At 37.8% G+C, this 20,615-nt stretch overlaps 1 long non-coding RNA gene across 1 annotated transcript; it reads left to right on the top strand.

Annotated features, from left to right (window-relative positions):
* The first annotated feature begins 7,527 nt into the window (after nucleotides 1–7,527).
* Nucleotides 7,528–20,306, top strand: LOC129408535 (uncharacterized). The gene is made up of 4 exons (XR_008632006.1): nucleotides 7,528–7,702; nucleotides 10,592–10,729; nucleotides 18,308–18,383; nucleotides 18,499–20,306. It is a non-coding gene; the product is annotated as an uncharacterized LOC129408535 (long non-coding RNA).
* The last annotated feature ends 309 nt before the right edge of the window (nucleotides 20,307–20,615 follow it).

Raw genomic sequence — 20,615 nt, 5'->3', positions numbered from 1 at the left:
CACAATATTCATTTAAAACGACTTAATAAAAGAAAGAAGTCAGCTGATTTGCAAAAGTGTAGTTCCCAGTGGGAGCTGGCGTCACTGTAAACTTCATTACAACAATCAATTCAACATGTCTGGAAAGGTCTAAGCTACACATTTTATTAGAAAGACTGGAGACTGGATATTTTGTTCTATGAAGACAATGACATCAGTCTTTGAAATTTCCAAATCAAGAATTTCAATAACCATTACATACTTATCCTTAAAGTGAGTTATAATGAACAGTAAATGGGTGAACTTTGGCACCTCGAGACGCCACTTAGAAAGAAGGGATAGTATACTGTATATTTGCTATTAGGGAAAATAAACCCCCAGCGCCTATAGACACTAAAGAGGAGTTTTATGGCAGGTGAGCAGTGGGATGAGAAGAAGAGAGAGTGTGCATTTATATAGAGTGAGAGGTGATTGGCTGAGAGGCAGAGGCTGTGAATGACTAAGAGCAACATATAGCAGAGGTACAAGTACAAATGAGAGATTTTGAAAAATTACCTAACTGCATTTTTTCCCAGTAAATAGATTTCAGATTTTTGCTTTCATATCTAATTTTGTCTAGGAATGTGACTTTTAAACTCATCCAGGAACATTACATTAACATTTAAGAGAAGACTAAATAAATACAAGCATTCCACGCATTTCAGAGCATGTTTGTAGAAGTTTAAACTACATACAAAGCAGCTCTTGACCATAAAAGAAAGGATATTTTGTTGTTTGGAAAGGAAATTATTTTTGCAATTTCTTAATCTCTACCATTGAAATTGTGATTTTGATTTGATTACCACAGAATAAACCAACATTGGAATCTGAAAGGCTGCAATTTTTTAAAGGTCCGATGTATTCTTGTTGTATTAATGTTGTTAGCTCCTCAAAAACAAAAATGGAGTTGTGTTTTGCTTCATTCACACCTGCTTGACTAATCCTGGTTTATTAGTCTGTCTGCATCTCCAAATCTTAAAATGCTCTGTTCCACCTTGTAATCTCATGTAGTTTTCAAGTTAAAAGCTACCTTTCAGCTTTAGTTCAGTAGAGATTGGCAATTCCAGGGCTGAAATCACCAAAATGGTTCTAGTGAAGGTGTGTAGACTTTAAAAACACATTGGAACACAGGATAAAAATGCAAAGTTTGTGTGTTAAACGTGTGAATGACACAAAACACAACTCCGAGTACATTTTTGGTAAGGAAACAATTATAACAGATCATAAAATAACGTAATATGGGCCCCTTAAGTACTACAATTTCCTCTACAAACAACTAAATATTCTGTGTCATTCTTTATAAAAAACAAACCAAAAACTGCAAACCCTGTTTTCAGATCTACACAATACAGTGAATGAATACAATCATTACAGGTAGTCCTATATTTCAACTTCTTCCTGAAAGTGCAGTTTGAGGCTACAGTCTCCAGTATCCTTGCCCTTCTCTTCCTGTAACAACTCTGCCATTCAGCCATTATGTAAAGTACAAAGTCATGCAGTAGCCACAATGCGATCCTGATGTAGCCCTGAACTAAAGAAGAAGAAGTAACATCGACCTCCTCATTTCAAGACTGTCATAACGCCGCTCTCATGTTTCCTGTTATCAATACAGTCAGCATCACGTGGAAAAAACTGCAGCTATTAGCCTAGCCTCTGCCCCACCCTCTGGCTCTATTGATCTGACTGCACAACATTAGCCACCGACACTAACGTTATTACAGCGTGGTCCCCGTGGTAGCCATTAAAGCAGCGTCATCCAGCCCTCCACTGCTCTGAACCTGCAAAAATAGATTACCTTGGAGCCAGCCTGACAAAAAGGGTTTAATTACATTGAATAGAGTGATTTTGAGTCACGCTTTATCAGCTGTATCTCCACCCACACATGTAGCTAAGTGGATTTGGATGTGTTGATTTTACTGTTAACATTTGATATGTTTGGTAAAATAGGATTATGTAACTATGTACTATGCACTATGTAACTTTTTGGTTGGGGGTCTGTCACCTGCTTGTTTTTATGGATATGTCATTGCTCTACATTACATTTATTCAATTACAGATGATTTTACTGCACACAAAAAATAGAAAAACAAGTATACTGACTGAGCGGGGTTGCCTCACCATAGATCTGACCTGTAGCTTGGCCTAGTATGGGCCACAATGTACCTTTAAATAAGGCTGAGCAAAGTACACACTTGCCAAGATGTGGTCCTGGTTTTAGCCCAGTTTAGTCCTGATGCGGGTTTGGTCCTGGTTTAGTTCCTTGTCCCAGTTTAATCCTGGTTTTAGTTTAGTCCTGACGTAGAACTGGTTTTGTACTTTCCTAGTCCTGGTTTTATCCTGGTTTAGTCCTGGTTTTAGTTCCAGGCTTTGATTGTTTTGAACCAACCCTAATATACAGTCTATATAAGTCTAAATAAAGCCTTTGGTCCATATTCCACAATGACTTGAAAGTGTATGTTTTTGTCAAGTAAAATAGATATAAAAAAATAAATAAATAAATCAAATGGACAGCTCAAATCAAAATATGTATTCAACAACTGTTTTGAAAATTACGCAATATAATACCTGTGGCAAGAACAAACCATGACATGCCCAGTTGATGGCAGAGAGTGCTGGCTACAACAAGAATATCTAGGAAAAAAGAAAATTTCCAAGAACTAAGATCGTATTTGAGTTGATCTATATAATGTATAACTGACAACCCATCTTTAAAGGTGCTGTGCCTGATTTTTACTGTCTTAAAATATGCACAAACAGAACTTTTTGCAGTGATCCAAAGCTCACCTCAATAGCTGTTTATGATTGTTTTATTCATTTGATTTGATTGTCACTGATTGAAAAAATACAAAGAGTAAAACTACAATTAGCAACTCCTGCTGGTGAACACAGACACAACTGAGACAGCACTGTGTAGCCAAGAAAGAAAAGAAAAACACAACATTTACGATGAAGAACGGAAAAGATCTGTTACAGGGCCTTTAAATGCATTGGGTTTTTTTTCCATTTCATTTACCCCTTGTTGCTTTTCATTTAAATATTTTGACCGATAATCCAATGGGACAAATTCCTTTCAGCACGTAAAGACAGGTGAAATTATGTTTGCGGAAAGACATGGCTAAATTAAAGCTGGTGGGTGTTGGCTAAAATATGCAGGGTCAAAGGTCAGGTATGGAAAGGGCTGGACACTGTGTTAGCTGCACAAAATAGAGCAGGAAACATATAGAGGACTATTGTACGTTTTATTTGCTAGCGTTGATAATGGAGGCCAATTTTGCGGGCTCAGACACAGCAGTCTATAGCGCACTTACTACCGGCTGTGTGGGGTTTTACAGTAGTTCGGTACCTTTGTTACAAGCCTAAAATTAAAAAGATGAAAGGTGAATTAAACACGCTTGAAGGCAATGCGCTATAAAGGCAACATAGAACCAAAGTGGTCCAATTACAGCCCACCGCGAGCAGGAAATGTTAAAGTCTTTGCAGGGGAGAATACAACAGGGAGGTAGAAAAAGTGCTGTATACGCAGGTAGAAGGATTTTGGACAAATTTATGGAAGAAAACTTCAAAAAGTTGATTTTGCATAATAGCCCCTCTTTAATGGTCCTATATTGCACAAAGTTGACTCTTGTAAGCTTTAATGTTCACCTTTAATCATCAAAACATAACTTGAATTGTGTTTTGTTTCATTCACACATGTTGCTGCAAAATTGGACTATTTGCATCTCCAAAGCTCAAAATGCTCTGCTCCACCTTGTGATGTCATGAAGCAGTAGTTTTCATGTTAACAGCTTCTTTTACCTTTAGTTCAGTAGAGATGGGCAATTCCAGAGCTGAATTTATCCAAATGATTCTAGTAATGGTGTATGAAGTTTAAAAGCACAGTAAACACAGAGTGTTTTCAGTTTGAGAGAAGAACTCCTAAACTGCCTAAATATGCAGGGTTTGTGTGTTAAACATTTGTGAATGAAACAGAAAACAGCTTAATATGGACCCTTTAATGTGAATTTCCTGTTATGGATGCCGTTTGGAGGACTTTTAGAGAAAATGAAAATAATACAATGGAATAACAACCGGTATCTTGAATACAATACGACAGAAAGATAAACTTAGCCTTGACTCATTCAATTTATGTGTTAGCGAGTCTCCTATTTTATGAGATTTCCAGTCCAATGTTTGTATAATTAAGTTTGGGAAAGAAATGAGCTATAAAAACAAAATACAACTAACTAACTAATGACTTACTGATCCTTGTAAAAAGTTGTCAAGCAAAATGAATCCAGGCTAATTACAAGCTCAGAGTTGTACTAACATGTCACAATAGCCTTGCACTTAAATGACAGCACACGATAAGAACGCATGCATATTTAACGTCTTGACCTGCATGTTGAGAACAAGATTAGACCAAACTAGACCAAGATATCCATGCCACAAGATGTTTTTTACTTTCTTTACAACTGACTTCACTGACAACACCCTCACAGCATTCAGTTGTGGGAGAGTGTTGTGGTTTAAACCCAAAAGCTAAAGAGATTTCCTTTGAAGATGCAGCCAATTAAAATAATTATGTGCTCAAAATTATAAATTGGTTGTGGTTGAGGTCAGTCTTGATCTAAAATCCAGAGGCTATGAGTCCGGTATAGTATGTCGAAATGCATGAAAAGGCTTGTAAAATGTATCGTCATGACAACACTCAAATTAAGCATTAGAGAATTAACTTAAAACACAATAAACAAATTAAAACAAGTCCTTAATGTTTATTTCAAAACCATTCCTAATAATATGATACAGTGATTTTAGTATTGTTAAAAGTTCAAAAAGCAGCTTTTCTGGTGGAAGATCTGGCACCTGCTTGTCTCCAATTTTATTGCTTGAAAAACAGTGAGCGGACTCGCCTCTCCACAGATCTGACCTGCAACTTGACCTGCATAGTGGCATTAGTGCTTGTCTAAGTTCAGTGACATATAGAGCTTTATAGGCAAAGCAAATCTCCATGTATGTGGTGGACCTTCAACCAGAAAAAAAACGTACACAGTGCATCTTTAAAGGTGCAATATGTAACTTTTTGGTTGGGGGTCCGTAACCTGCTTGTATCTATGGATATGTCATTGCTCTGCCTGCAATGTTCCACAGTATGACATTAAACAGCTCCACCTTACATTTATTCAATTACAGGTGGTTTTATAGCTCAAAAACACCTAGAAAAACAGGTATTTTGACTGTGAGCGGGGTCACCTCTCCACAGATCTGACCTGTAACTTGGTCTGGTTTGATCTCCATGAAGATAGAAAGGTTTAATGCCATACTATGAAACATTCCAGACAATACAATTACTCCATGGAGAAAAGCATTTGATGCACCCTCCACCTGAAAAGTTACACAATGCACTTTAATATGTTGTTATAGTGACAAAGAGGTTTCCTTCATGGATCTATAAAGTTTGTCCAAGTATGAATACAATTTCCTTTAAAGTAAATGCACAGCAACAGACATTGGAAACATTGTAAAGAGGAGCTCTAAGCAATATAATGCACAAAGGCCATTATGCCCACAACCCTAGACAAACAATCCTACATTCATACAGTGCACAGGGTCGGGCAGGGGAACTCATATCCACACAACACAACAGATTGGTCCCATATGCCAAAGTCTAGTGCCCAGTGACAGACCTCCGCCCCAGTGACATCCACCCCATGACTCCTCTATGACACACCAAACTCATGGTACATTCCAGGAGTCACACTCTTACAATTACATACATACCTGGAGATTTAGCATGCAGTAAGTGGGAATAGGGCAAATAGTGGCAAAGCAGAAATAAAGGTGCATTGTGTAAGTAATTCTTGTGGAGGCTCTGTCAAATGCTTTTCTCCATAGATGTTATCGCTTTGTCTGGAATGTTTCACAGTATGTTACTAAACCTAGAAAGGTTTAATAACATACTGTGAAACAATAAACTAGAGATCAAACCAGAGTTACAGGTCAGATCTGTGGAAAAGCAACCCCATTCAGTCAGATTATCAGTTTTTTCTAGGTATTCTTGTGCTATAAAACCACCTGAAATTGAATAAATGTAAGATAGAGCTGTTTAATGCCATACTATGTAACATTCGCAGGCAGAATGATCCATATAATCAAGCAGGTGACAGACCCTCAAAAAGTTATAATGCACCTGTAACAATCTGGTTAGGGAAAATTATTCCTAAAACTAGTAGCATGTAGTATCTTTTTCAGTTATAATAAGAAAAGTTACACCATTTTTCTCAGTTAATATATGGGCCAATGTCTGGTGCAGAACAATGTATGTTTGTTTGTGGGAAAGACACAAAGATGGCACAGCCAGTTATAGTAGTATACTGTAGTGGGCTCCATGCACAGTCTGAGTTTGGGACGTCCTGTCTCTGGTCTGACAGCAGCCTGATGCAGAGAGGCGGACAAAAGACTGCGGCAGCCCACGCGTAAAGACAAGTCTGGATCAGCTTTATGGAAGTAGTCGCTAAAGCTTAAATACATGATGGCACCAGCGTCGCGCGCAACCAAGCAAAAAGCACTACATAAACTTTGATTAGCTTCTGCGTCTCAGCAGCGCAGTATAGTTTATTGTGTGTACACAGTGGCTATGTAAACTAGTGGTAATCCTCTTAGGAAATCACGCTCTCTGACCAGTCCTGGTGCAGCGTACTTCAGGCTGTCCCAACACAATAACGTGCAGGTAATAACAGTGAATCATATAACGGTGCCAGCGCGCGGTACTTACGTGGTTCTCAGAGTAGGGTGGTATTCCAACAAGGCAAAAAGCAACTCCATTCATTGGACAACACGAACTGTTCTTCTGCAACAGGGAGAGGCAGATTTTGTCGCTCCAGTAGCGACAATAAACACAGACAGACGCGAGGGTCTGTGCGTAACGAAGCTAAACGCTCCAACTCCAAACTTATACGTTCAACTCTCCTCCTGCTTCCTTCCTTCTTAAAAAAAAAGCCCACTCAGTTCCCGTTGTTTCGGGCTGTTCCCCCCGCCTCCCCCTTCTCCTCCTCTTCAGCGGGACATAACTAAATCCCTCCGTGTGTGCTCGGCCTGCCTGGAAACAGGAGCCGCAGCGCACTACACACGGGCCATCGGAAGTTCCACGAGCGCGCCTTCAAAGTAAAGGCCAGAAAAAGGTGACGGGACAGTGCGGCTTTGAACGGTAAGATTACGCAAGTCATCACAGGACAAAATTTGGCTCTGGTTTAGGCAGAAACCGTAAACAGATAAAAGTTTAAATTTAGGCGATTAAAAAAGAAACCAAACAAATGCGGAGTTACCAGGAATGAGATAAAGCGAGACATTGTCTCTAAAGTTAAAACAAACACAGTCTTCCTGCTTCAACTACCAGTTGAAGAATAAAAATAGCTCTATAAATTTATGGAGCTATTAGGAACACCATTCATTTATTTACCGGATCTCAAAGTTATGGTTAATTGTTATCTTTTGTCTTAAACCGAGGTAAATTACAGATGGGTGCATGTGGGTGCAGGCGCTCCATCATGTAGACCGGTGTGCGGGCTCCCTCTGTCTGCACCAACTCGACTCACTTTTGGAGCGGACCTACTACCACAGATGCTCGTGACACCGAAGACAACAAAACAAACAAAATGATAACGAATAAGGCAATGATTCTTTTCTACAGTTAAAGTGCCAATGACAGGTTGGACTACTCTTTTTAATAGAACACAGTCAAGATTTAAGAATTTACTAAAATGTAATTCCCCTCACTTTGGTCATTTTGGTGGTTTAAAATTGTACTTCTTAGTTGAAAATCATGCCATCACGCTAGGGAATTCAATAACTGTTACCTTGCAACCATTGTACACTAGACCAAAACCCGTTTAATGTGCGCAGAAATTAATACTTGACAAGTAGCAATATAAGAAAAGTTGTTTACAGTATCAGTTTCTCGTGTGTACAATTTGCCTAATTTTGGGGTAGAATTTTCACTAGCCTGATGTCATCAGTGTGTTAAGAACTGTAATTTTACAACATATTTTCAACATTTTGCTAATTTCTTCTTGATTGGTGTAAAACTATAATTTATATTTACAGCAGGTTTTATCCCATTAACTTAAATAGAACTTTGAATTTAAGTAAGTTAATAAGTAAATGAAAACAAAAGAACACTGTAAGTCACAACGATAGGCCAAAGTGATCTGACATTACCATACTAGGCTACTGAATATACTAGAAATTCCCATCTAAGTATATTTGTGAATCATAATAAACTTCTGTCCACAAAAACAATAACTTGTCACTTTGAGGTACAGTTTTAGCCTCATTTCTCCACACACCCAGACTGTGTATAATGCAGATGTTCTGGGAACTGTGCTGACAGATCTGTATTTTTAGCTGCATAAATAATGATTGTGTGAGTCAATGGAGAAGTGAAGGGAAGCTTACTCATCAGCGCAGTAAGAATACGCTTTGTACACTGGGGTCATTTGGCACTATTGGCCTAAGGGAAAAAACAATTAAAGGAAATAATAATGCTATTATATTTTATCACTTATCTACAAGTTATAGGGCCCATATAATGCTATTTTCTGATCTATGTTATAATGTTTCCTCATCATAAACATACCTGGAGTTTTGTTTCATTCACTCATGTTCATAACACACAAACCCAGCATATTCAGGCTAAGATCCTCTCTCAAAAGGAAAACACTCTGTTCCACCTTGTGATGTCATGTGGTAATACAGGAAGTGCTCCACTGTGTTTGAAACTCCATCTTTCACTAGAATCACTTGGATAATTCCAGCCCTGGAACTGCCGATCTCTACTGAAATAAAGGTAAAACGTAGATGCTAACTAAAAAACTGCAACTTCTTGACATCACAGGGTGCAACAGAGTATTTTAAGCTTTAGAGATGTACATAGATTAATAATAAAAGGTTACACAAACATGAGTGAATGAAACAAAGCACAACAGCAGGTATGTTTTTGATGGCAGTAACACCATTCTAACATGACTTTAAGCTCACAACAGTCCATTTTGTGCAATATAGGACCTTTAAGTATGGTCTGCTTTTAAACCTAAAACTTCACTGTGTAAGTTATGTTGCAGTCAAGAAAAAATAGATAAAACTAGGGTCATGTGTAAAGGTAAAGGGGATATATGGCTTTAATGTTGGTGTGACAGCTTTCAACTGCGCTACACATGGCTGCTATTACTATGAGGGGAGCAAGTGTCAGGCCACTTCAAAAGCCTGTGTGCCTAATGGGGGGGCAGACACAGACAAGGGCAACTTAGATACAGTATTCCCACGGCGATGGTATGTCCTAGTACTATCATTATGGTAAAAGTACTGCATTACAACTCGATAATATAATGAAGAGGACTTTTACTAAAGGTTACACAAAATGGACCCCTGCAAGTTTTAAGCCATGTTAGATTGTTGTTACCACATCAAAAAATATGCCTGGAGTTGTGTTTTGTTTCATTCACACTTTCACAACCCTGCATATCTACGCTGTGTTCTTCTCTCAAACATAAAACACCCTGTTCTACCTTCTGTTGTCATGTGGAAATAGAGGAAATGCTCCACTGGGTTTTTAAACTCTGTACACCTTCTCTAGAATCATTTGGATAATTTCATCCCTGGAATTGCCAATGTCTACTGAACTAAACGTAAAGGTAGCTGTTAACTTGAAAACTACAGCTTCATGATATCACAAGGTGGAACAGAACATGTTGAGCTTGGGAGATGTAGACAGATTAATAATAAAGTATTACTCAAACATGTATGAATGAAACAAAACAAAGTGCAGGTATGTTTTTGATGAGGTAACAACATTGTCTTGAAGCTCACAAGAGTCCATTTTGTGTAATATGGGCCCTTTAAGTAACCTATCCACCTTTGCTTTTTGTGTTCATTCTCTCATGTTTAAAGACACACTATCTTGGGCCAAAAGCTTAGACAAGATACTCTCCCAAAGTCCTGGCTCTGGCCCCTCTCATCTCCCACTCAGCCCCATTTCAGACACATAATTCCCACATGTCTTTCCAAATCCATCCTGGTTCAGGGCAGTGGACTTGAACAAGCTCCGGAGCTCTGTGGAAATCCACCAGAGACCAGTGGGACTTAACAGAGGTATCCTGGTCTTAAGGTGGAAATGGCAAATAGTCCATCTTTAAGGTGGACTAAGATAAGGATTCTGAGTTAAAAAAGATTGCATATAAAGGTATGTTTTAACACAAAGTACTTGAGTAACAGCTGAAAAATTCACAGCTGTATTTTAAAATGCTATCTACAATGTTCTTAAAGGGCCCATATTATGTTGTTTTCTGATCTATGTTATAATGTTGTTTCCTCATCAAAAACATTCATGCAGTTGTATGTTTTCTTGATTTTCATATGTGAAAAAAACAAGCAGGTAACGAACCTCCGACCAAAAAATTACATAGTGCCCGTTTAATGATACAAGTTATGGTAAAAAGTGTAGAAATATACTAGTTTATTGGTCTAATATATTTGTGGATACTGCATACTTTCATATAACATAGTTCTTCTACTGCATTACATGTGTTTTCTATTGACGCAGACAGAGAGATAAATCAGGCCAGACCAATGCACAGTTTGGTGGGTCGCTCGCCGGCGCCCCCTCCTGAGCTGAGGCCTGTCTACGCCTCGTCTTGGATCACATGAACAAACTCGGGGAACGCATAAATCCTCTTGTCAGGTGTGTAGTAAAAAAGCTCCTTGTTTTATTAATAGCAGAAGTGAGAAATTGAGAAACGACAGTCTCAATGCAAAATAACTGTGAGGGGAAACTTTAGCCTGAACATAGCAGTGATAATACAGAAGTGACCAATTTCATCAGATTATAACAATGAAACATAAACAGATGGCTGATAAATGGAGTCGGCAGAGCTAACGTGTTGGCTAATAACAGTGAGATAAAGGACACGTTCCCTTGGCTCACAGTAAGTGCAACTAAATATCAAGCAGAGTTGTAGCCAAGTTGATATGAATTAAGTAATTTGTTGGTTTGCTGATGAAATTGGCAGTCGGACAAATTTCACAGTAAGTGAAACCACAAACACAATACTACCAACTTCAGTTCAATATGAAAAATAATTCTAAATGTTGTGGTATTGATGCACTGATCCAATACAGGTATCGGATATCGGCACCAATACTGAAAAATTCTTTGGATTGAATATCAGCTTCCGAATATCAGTATCTGGGTTGGACATATAAATTGATTTAATGAGAATATTTCCAGATTGTAGTTGTCCCAGAAAGACTTGTAATTAGGGGTGTGCAAAAATACTGAAATATCGATATATCGTATTGTTTAATTTGATGAAACAGTATCGATATCATGGGATGCTGTATCGATAGATCGCTAAGAGAATTTTTAAGTATATTTTACTAAATTATTTTGTGTAAGAGCTACAGCTGTTTTGACATTTTCACTGTTTTGAGTAAAATGGGTGTTTTTCATATTTACTTTGCACAAACTTAATGGACTTAATGGACTTTTGGTATCACAGCTATGAGATTTAGTCTTTGTTTTTTACTGAACTGTATTGAATCGTTTTGAAATACATCGTATCGAATCAGACTGAATTGAACTGAAAGTGCACTGTGTCAAGATATGTATCATATTGTGGCCTATGTATAAAAGCATGTATTGTATCGCCAACTTCTTAATGATACCAAGCCCTACTCATAAAGTTTGAATTCGTATTTACACAGAGCTGTTCTGTTAGACATAAATAACAGCTGCATAACAGATTTATATCAGTTTTGTTTTATTTTATTTTTGTTTTAAGGAAATGCAATTTTTAGTCTCTCTTTATTGGAACTGAAAAACCTGGATGATTTATTATTAGTATTATTAAATAATAACAAAATCTGGCAGTTTTAAAGAAACTAGACTTCTTATATGTTCCCTAAAATCCACACATTGCATTTATTTTGTGATTAAATAAAGGTCAATAAATAAACATAAAACATTGCACAGAAAGCCTATATACCTTCTATTATCTCATTATTTTTCTGTGGGTCATCACTGGTCCCTGACACACAGCCAGGGGGCACTCTACCACATCACTGACTGTACACTCAGCGGAGTGACCATAATGTGAGTGGACACCTCTCGCTCTCCTCGCCTCAGGGCTGAATCAGGGGCCAGCGAGGAGTACCCACAGACCACAGAGGGGAGAAGGGGGGGCAACAAGGCACCCTACAGCCATTACGTAATCACAAGTGTCATCCCTTTTAGTCGCATGACCGCGCCCAGACACCCACACCCTCCTCCTTCCTGTGTCCTCATCTGGGATCTATAAGAAGTAATAGGATTTCACTGTACACTATGGAAGTAAAAATGTAATATACATCCCATATTATTATTATTATTATTTTATCTATGACAATTAGCTTAATTTAGATATTATTCACATTATTCATATTTAGGTTCTTTGTTCTCATATAATCCTTTGTACGACTGTCAAAACAATGGATACTCAGATACTAATTGATATTAAAACATATTACATATACATACAGATGCATATTTGAAAAACCGATAGTGAAAGAAGTCAGATAAATAGGAAAACTTTTACATTTCTGTGTAGTTTTGGTCTTGATCTTGAACTATAGGCACTACAAGATCTCGTGGTAATTTTAAGTAAACTATTGTTTTGTCTTGAAAATTACATTCTTTTGTCAAAAAATATGTTTTAAAATTATAACTGTAACATCGGTATCAGGTATCGAGAATTTCCTTAATAACCTTACAATCACATTTGAAAGTTCAGTTTGGTGTCACCATATTAGCCCTATTGAGACCTGGTATAGTCCTTTGCAGACCTGATTAAGATTTTATGGTACTTAAGTGATTCTGAAATTCCCACAATAACTTTTAAAATTCCTGAGATTACACTATGACATCATTAAGCGTAAATTTGATGAGTCCTGACATTCCTGCAGGAGGATACAGGAAGTGTTGCTCCTTTAGTCTCTAGGCCACTTCATGCTGCTTTCTTTGCCACTCCAATTGTTTTAACATCCTCAGGCCATCCATTTTCTGCTCCCTAGTTTTCTAATATCCAGTTTCAGTCCACTTACTCCAAGTTACTGAGCTCCCTTTAAAAGCCAATTACTGTATGTAGTAAATGAAGGCCAAGCTGATATTAGAGATTGACCGATATGTTTTTTTCATGGTCAATACAGATACCAATTGTTTAGATTCTAGAGAAACTAACGGCTGATAAGCTCTGCCAATATTTTTGGAGTGATATGTCACGCAGATATTGGTAATTCTACCAAAATTATCTTATTCACGACCTTGTTTAACTACTGGATAAGAGAGTTGTGTAGTGACATTTTTGCAATTTTTTACAGTTCTTTATGCATATTTACGCAGTTGGGCCAAACTAAATATTGGCCTGTGCTGGAAATTTAAGGCCGATAGCCAATACACTAAAAAGTTGAAATATCAACCTGATATATTGGCCAACTAATATACTGATCTATAGTTGACATCGTTCCTTCAACAGGAAATGACCAAATTCAACATGGCTGAACAATTTTGGAGGAATATTTTTGAAATTTGCAAATTGCGCCAATTCAAATAGTAATTCCAGTTGGATGAATCTTGCAACCAGGCTATTATTATTTATGATGATTTTTTTTTTTTTTGCAATTCAGTATCATTCACTCGCCAATGTCGGTCTTATCATTGAATTTCACACCATTCTCATGTTAGTTAATACAAAGTTCACTTCTGGAGCTCTGACACTGATAAGAAGATCCATTAGAAACCTTGTACTGTACTTGCTCAGCTGAGATGTGTTGCTATCTCTCTGGCACTTTGCTAATCTAATACAAAAGTAACTGTATTCTCTGTTTCTGCAAATGTAATATGAAGCAGGTTATTATCACTGTAACTGATAACATGAAGAGGGATGCACACTAACAGCTACAGGAATATGGACATGCTGAAGTGTCTGTAACAAATGTGCAAAGATCAGCTGCAAATCTTAAAGATGCACTATGAATGTTCCACAGCATGGTATTAAACATAATTGTGCATTTATTCAACTATACAGCAATATGTTTTTATTGCTCAAAAATGCATTGAAAACAAGTACTGTCACAACAATGGATCAAAACATCTTCTGGACTTACTAAACTATTAAGCAAACATTTCGCTACTAACCAGGTAGCTTGTCCGGGGCTTTGTGTTAGTGACTGTGGCTCCACCTGATGTGGGGCTAACAGGTGTCAGTCTTGGGTGGCTGAAAAACAAGCAAGCTTTCCTATTGTAAGCATAGTCACTTCTCGACAGACCTGACCTGTAATTTAGCCTGGGGTCATCCCCTGTTTGTCTCCATGGAAACGGAAAAGCTTTACTGTAAAACATTCCAGGCAAAAGAATAACATTTTAGTGGAAGTAAGCAGGAAAGTTACAGTGGATTCACGCCTCAGACACCTCTCTCTCTGTTTATTCTCTTACCCCTCTTAATGTCCTCCTCTCTCTCTCCACTATTTCTCCCCTATTTCTCTTTCTTCACCTCTCTCTCTCTCTCTCTCTTCCTCTTCTCTCTCCCCCCTTTCTCCCTCTCTCTCCTCTTTCTCTCCTCTCCCCCCTCCTCTCTCTCTGTAGGACATGGGGGCAGCCCTGTGTCTGTCAGGACAACTGCGAGAGCAGGAAACAGCTGAAGCGGCACACAAGAGGACACTGTTACACTATTTCAGTTATTACAGTTTACACAAGAATATCAAGGACACTCAACTTTAATGGCTTTAAGTGACTGTAGACAGTGTAGTTCAGTTTTGTTTCACTGTGGTCGTATGTGGCATTACAAGGAGGAACATTGTGGCCTTTTCAGAACTGGCATAAGTACATGATGTCTTGATCAGTATTTGTTGATTTAAAACTTTGAGACAAACTTCTGAAAAACCTTTGAACAATAGAGTTTCATTAGGACAGTAGTTTATACCAAGAACCAAATACCACTGGATATAAATCAGGCCTGTGGAGGTGGAACAGAGCATTTTAAGCTTTGGAGATGTAGACAGATCAGTAATAAAGATCTGCCCAAGCATGTGTGAATGAAACAAAACACAACTCCAGGTATGTTTTTAATGAGCTAAATTTTGTGTAATATAGCACCTTAAAGTGACATTTCCAAGTTGCAGTGTTATTCTATTTTTGCTGTAGGTTCCATGTTACATTATCAGAGCTGTTTCGTGTCTCATTTGTCTTGTTTAAACTGACAGACTCCAAAACTGCTGAGGCCCCACTTAATGTAGGTCTGTTCTTTGGCCTGAGCACTGGGAGAGCTGATAAGAGTCGCCATGTTTGAGATAAAAGAACAAAGACGAGGAAATAACTTTGAACGTATCACCAAAAACGATTGGATATTTAAGTGTGTCTGAACAATGCCCACGAGTCTCCAGTCTGCTGCAACAGGTCCAAAAATATCCTGATAATCAAGTGAATCATATCCACAGTTGGGACAGTCCAACTTGTGCCTGTGATTCAAACATTGAGAACATGGAGAAGCTATTTAAATAAAAACGTCTATGAGGATCAGAGGTGAAAGTAATGAATGTAAAATATCCAGTCTCATAATATTTGAACTTTTATTTACACAAAGTTGTTCTGTAGTTATCTGAGAGACAAGTTACCGCTACGTAACACATTTGGATCAGTTGTATCTTATTTTATTTGAGTTTAAAGGAACTACATGCTGTCAGGTACTTAAAGGTGTATTGTGTAACTTTTCTGATGGAGGGTCAGTCACCTGCTGTTTCTATGGAGATGACATTGCTCTGCCTGGAATGTTCCCCAGTATGATATTAAACAATCCTACCTTATATTTCTTCAATTACGGGTGGTTTTATAGCTTAAAAATACAGAGAAAGCAGACATTCTGACTGTGAGCGGGGTCGCCTCTCCACAGATCTGACCTGTAACTAGGTCTGGTTTGGTCTCCATGAAGATAAAAAGGTCTAATGCCATACTGTAAAACATTTCAGACAAAGAAAGACAACCATTTGTTACACAATGCACCCTTAAAGTCACACGCACGTCATTTACACGTACACAGAAATGGCAATGTCGTGCATAAGTGGAAGTCTTGGGGTCATATTCGGGAAACACACACCTTTTCGGATCTCTCTGTGTGTAAATATTTCCAAAAGGACAACATGATTCACAGATTAGCGTATAAATCAGGCTGCAGTGTTGAGAGGTGACGTGTTGTGTTTCCTGAATGGGCAGAAATGAATGAAAGATCACATTAAAAGACAATACCGAGTGGCTATCCATGGGGTTGAGAGTGATTCACAATTTAAAACGAAATATTATATCTTCTGAATGGGGAAAAACATAGTTGCGTTGTAGCAGGAAGCTGAAACTCGACTATGATCTCATTTATTGGAGGAAAATTTTGAAATGATGAAATTCGTTAAATGATATACAAAGGTAAATACTGGATAAAAAGTTACATTCATTAGTCTATGTTTGAGTAAATATATCATCTAATCCAGTGTTCTCAAACTTTTAACATGTATGAAAATATTTGATCTTCCAAGTAGTAGTACAGAATTATAAAATGTAAGCTTCAAAAATAAATGTTTTAGGTTAACTGTGATGTTATGCAACGACTACTGGGCTACCACTACTTCGGGTCTATTACAACAAAGGCCAAACTCTTGAACCTGAAGTGTCCAGACAGAAAAGTGAATCATACAGGACTACACACAATTGGGAGACTCTGTGTTTCTATAAAAGGTAACTCAGAGGAATTATTGTTAAAATTAGAAAGTTTCACAATAAGTCTTCTGAGGACTTTCCCAACCATACAGGAAAAACAAACATCGGTCTCATAGAAACAGCAGGAGTGCTGAGGGCTTCCTTCCTGGTTAATTCAAAATCTAATAGTGGCTTTCTACATTTCACAGCTCTACTTCCTGTATTTTGGACTCTACTTCCTGTGTATGTTGCATCACTTCCTGCATCACGAGGAGAATGTACACAAAAAATGGTGATGTCGTGGATAAGTGGAAGTCTTGGGGTCATATTCGGGAAACACACACCTTTTCTGATCTATCTATGTGTAAATATTTCCAAAAAGACAGCATGATTCACATATTAACGCATAAATCAGGCTGCAGTGCTGAGAGCTGATGTGTTGTGTTTCCTGAATGGGCAGAAATGAATGAAAGATCACATTAAAAGACAATACCGAGTGGCTATCCATGGGGTTCAGAGTGATTCACAATTTAAAACAAAATATTCTGACTGGGGAAAAACATTGTTGTGTTATAACAGGCAGCTGAAACTCGACTATGATCTCATTTAATGGAGGAAAATTTTAAATTATGAAATTCGTTAAATGATATACAAAGGTAAATATTGGATAAAAAGTTACATTCATTATGTTTTAGTAAATGAATCATCTAATCCACAGGTGTCAAACATAAGGCCCGGGGGCAAGATCCGGCCCTCCAAGACCTTTTATGTGGCCCTTGGGTGATTTTCTACTAAAATATTTTAATTATATTTCTATTAAAATATTGGTAATTTTCTGCGGTGCTGATCATAGCAGCGTCTCCAGTGTCTCTGTACGTGGCCCCTCCCACCAGAGCAGCACAAATGAAGACTTATCTCTTTCCAAACGCTCTTAAAGGACGATCGTTTTGACTGTTGACAGTGACACCCTCATCAGAAAAATGTCCAACATGAGAAAAGTGGAGCCGAGTGCAGGATTTTACAAGAAAAACTGACTTATTCCTGTTTACAAACAAGTTCATGTTAAAACATTGTGTTGAAATTGAATTTTTCTTAAAGTTTCAGGTTGTTCATAATATTATAATATTATAATAAGAAAGAGTTCATCAATTAAAAAAGATTTCTGTAATAGATTTGCGTTTTTCTGCACAAATATTTGAACTTATTGTTATTTTTGGGGTTTATATGACATGAGTTTTCTGATCCGGCCTCTTTGGGATCAAAGTAGGTTGGATACGGCCCCTGGACCAAAATGAGTTTGACACCCCTGATCTAATCCAATGTTCTCAAATTTTTATCATCTTGAAAATATTTGATCTTCCAAGTACCACCAGATCCTAATCAGGTCGAAAACAGGTCTTCACTTGGTCTAATATAAGTTTACATTATTGGTATACTAGTTATAAACAAGGACTAACCCAAAGAAGGGCGCAAATGTGGATTAAACTGATTCTAAACTCTAAACTAAGCGAATGCCAATTGCTGCGCCTTTATCCCTTATTCCAGTGGTGACCAAAGTGGGATCCGTGGACTCCTGCGGGGCACAGAAGCATTGCAGGAGAGCCCCCAAAGAAAGCAAGAAGTAAGATATGTGTTTATATTTCTTTATATTAGTATTAAGCCCACAGGAATGTGTTGTTTTAATATATAAATCATAAAATAAATTAAAAAAACATGATATTCTTTTATATTTTTAGAGGGGCCCTACGTGATTTTCACATCGATAGAAGGGCCACGGAACAGCAGACTCTGGGAATGGCTGCCTTATTGCATCTTTAACATGACCTAACCAGTTACAGTAATTGTTGTATTGTTTATGGCACAACAATGACATTAGACCCTGTTCTCTTCATATATATGTGCATAAATCCATATATTATTACAGTGAAGTGAAATGGCCTGTTTGCCTGAGGGAGATAATTTCTAATCCTCAGTGTTTCTTCTGCCTTTAAACTCAGATCACTTGGTCTGTTCGTGGCCTTAATGCACTGAGCGCTGTGTTTTGAAGCGGCAACTTAAGAGGGCACAGAGAAGAGAGTTTACAAACCAGCAAAGACAATTTAGGTTAAAAGTGTACGAGAAAGTGGATAATGTATGCTAGATCTTTGTAAGGATACTGTCAATATGTAATTATAGGAAATACAACAATTATGCTGAGCCTGTGGGGTATGGCAGGTGACCATTCTAATATTTTGTGTTTATTTCTCATTAGTATCTATGCATTTAGTCATCATTTTTGTCTCCAATGAATGACAAAATTATTATTATAACTGCAAAACACTGATCACTGAATGTATATAAGATAGTGCTGACAAGTCGCCAAGACAACCAGCATTAAAAAGTTGCACGATGTAACTTTTCTGGTAAATAATTGAAGTTTAACTGAATAAATAAAAAAATACATATGTTTAATGTCATACTGTGGAACATTCTAGGAAAATCAACATCGCCATGGTCACAAGCAGATGGCAGATGCTTATCCCCACCAGAAAAGTTGCATAGTGCACCTTAAAAAACAAAAACAAACATGAATTAATAATAATACATTTTACATACTAAGAACAAATTCTCCACATTGACTAACTGCCCAAAACTCAACTTTACTTCCTGGAAATGCGATTAACAGGAATAACGTGAAAGAGGTCTAGACAGGATTTTAAAACAATAATATCACCTATTACCTAAAGTGCAGAGTCATCACCGTCTGCGCTGAGTCTTATGAGGCTAAATTTACTAAAGAAACCACCATCTGCTCTGCTGCTCAAACGTAATCCCCCAGGGCCCTGTGAAAAGAGGTGAGCTGCAGTGACACAGAGCAGCCACAAGAGGGGGCACTACCTGAAGATAAACAAAAACAAGGCAATAGAGTTAGGTCTTGTCTGGATTAGAGAATCATTTTATAATTTAACTGTGGAAGTAAAACAGGAATAAAGTCATATAGGAAAAATTACACTGAAAAAGCTGATACCTGCTCTTGGCTTTTAGCTTCCTGTGACATTTTGGGGAGTTTTCACAATTCAAAATATACAAATGTTTTGTTTTAAATTGTTAATTAGGCAAGAGACCTAATTTTTCATAATTTTGAAACACATGTTTATGTTTTATTTGCTCATTTAACAAAGAATGGGGATAATAATAGCATTTATTTGAGCAGATTTGAGTATAGCAGATTACTCGTGCTGACTGTCCCACTTGAGTTGTGACGCGTGCTGCTAATTGTTCGGCTGTCACTCCTATAACCCCAGGCATGAATTCTCTCTCCTTCTTCTCTTCCCTTCTCTCTCTCTCTCTCTCAGGCTCTCCTTTCCTCCTTTCTCACTATCCAGTCTCTTCTCTCCTCTTTCTCTCCATCTCCCCCTCTGTCTCTCCGCCCTTTTCTCTGTATCTCTCCATCTCTCTCACCACTTCCCTCTCTCTCTCCATCTAACTCGTGCTCTCTTGCTCTACTCTCCCACTCTCTTTCTCTCCCTCTTCTCCCCCTCCCTCTCTCCCCCTCTCTCTCTCTCTCCCTCTCTCTCTCTCTCTGATACAAAGTGCTGCTGACAAGAGAGGCTTTGACCACAGGTCAACTTTAAAACCATAAAAGGACCACGCCGGCCCATCTCATTACAACTCCATTTGAATACATTAGCTTTACTAAAACAAACTGTCCCATTATCTTTGACTAGATGCATTAGGAGTGGTGCAGAAATTGTAAATTTTAAACTTTTTTGAAAGATTGCAACATAAATTTCTTGCATTTTTATAAAGAAACTTATGTTGTAATAAGTTTTATTTATTTATTGCCGCTTTTTAAGATTTTGTATTCACATTT

The sequence above is a fragment of the Boleophthalmus pectinirostris genome, unplaced genomic scaffold (assembly GCF_026225935.1).
Source record: "Boleophthalmus pectinirostris isolate CB_2022bp ecotype Guang Dong unplaced genomic scaffold, ASM2622593v1 HiC_scaffold_17, whole genome shotgun sequence".
In the NCBI taxonomy this organism is placed as follows: domain Eukaryota; kingdom Metazoa; phylum Chordata; class Actinopteri; order Gobiiformes; family Gobiidae; genus Boleophthalmus; species Boleophthalmus pectinirostris.
This window is presented reverse-complemented; position numbering and strand designations above follow the sequence as displayed.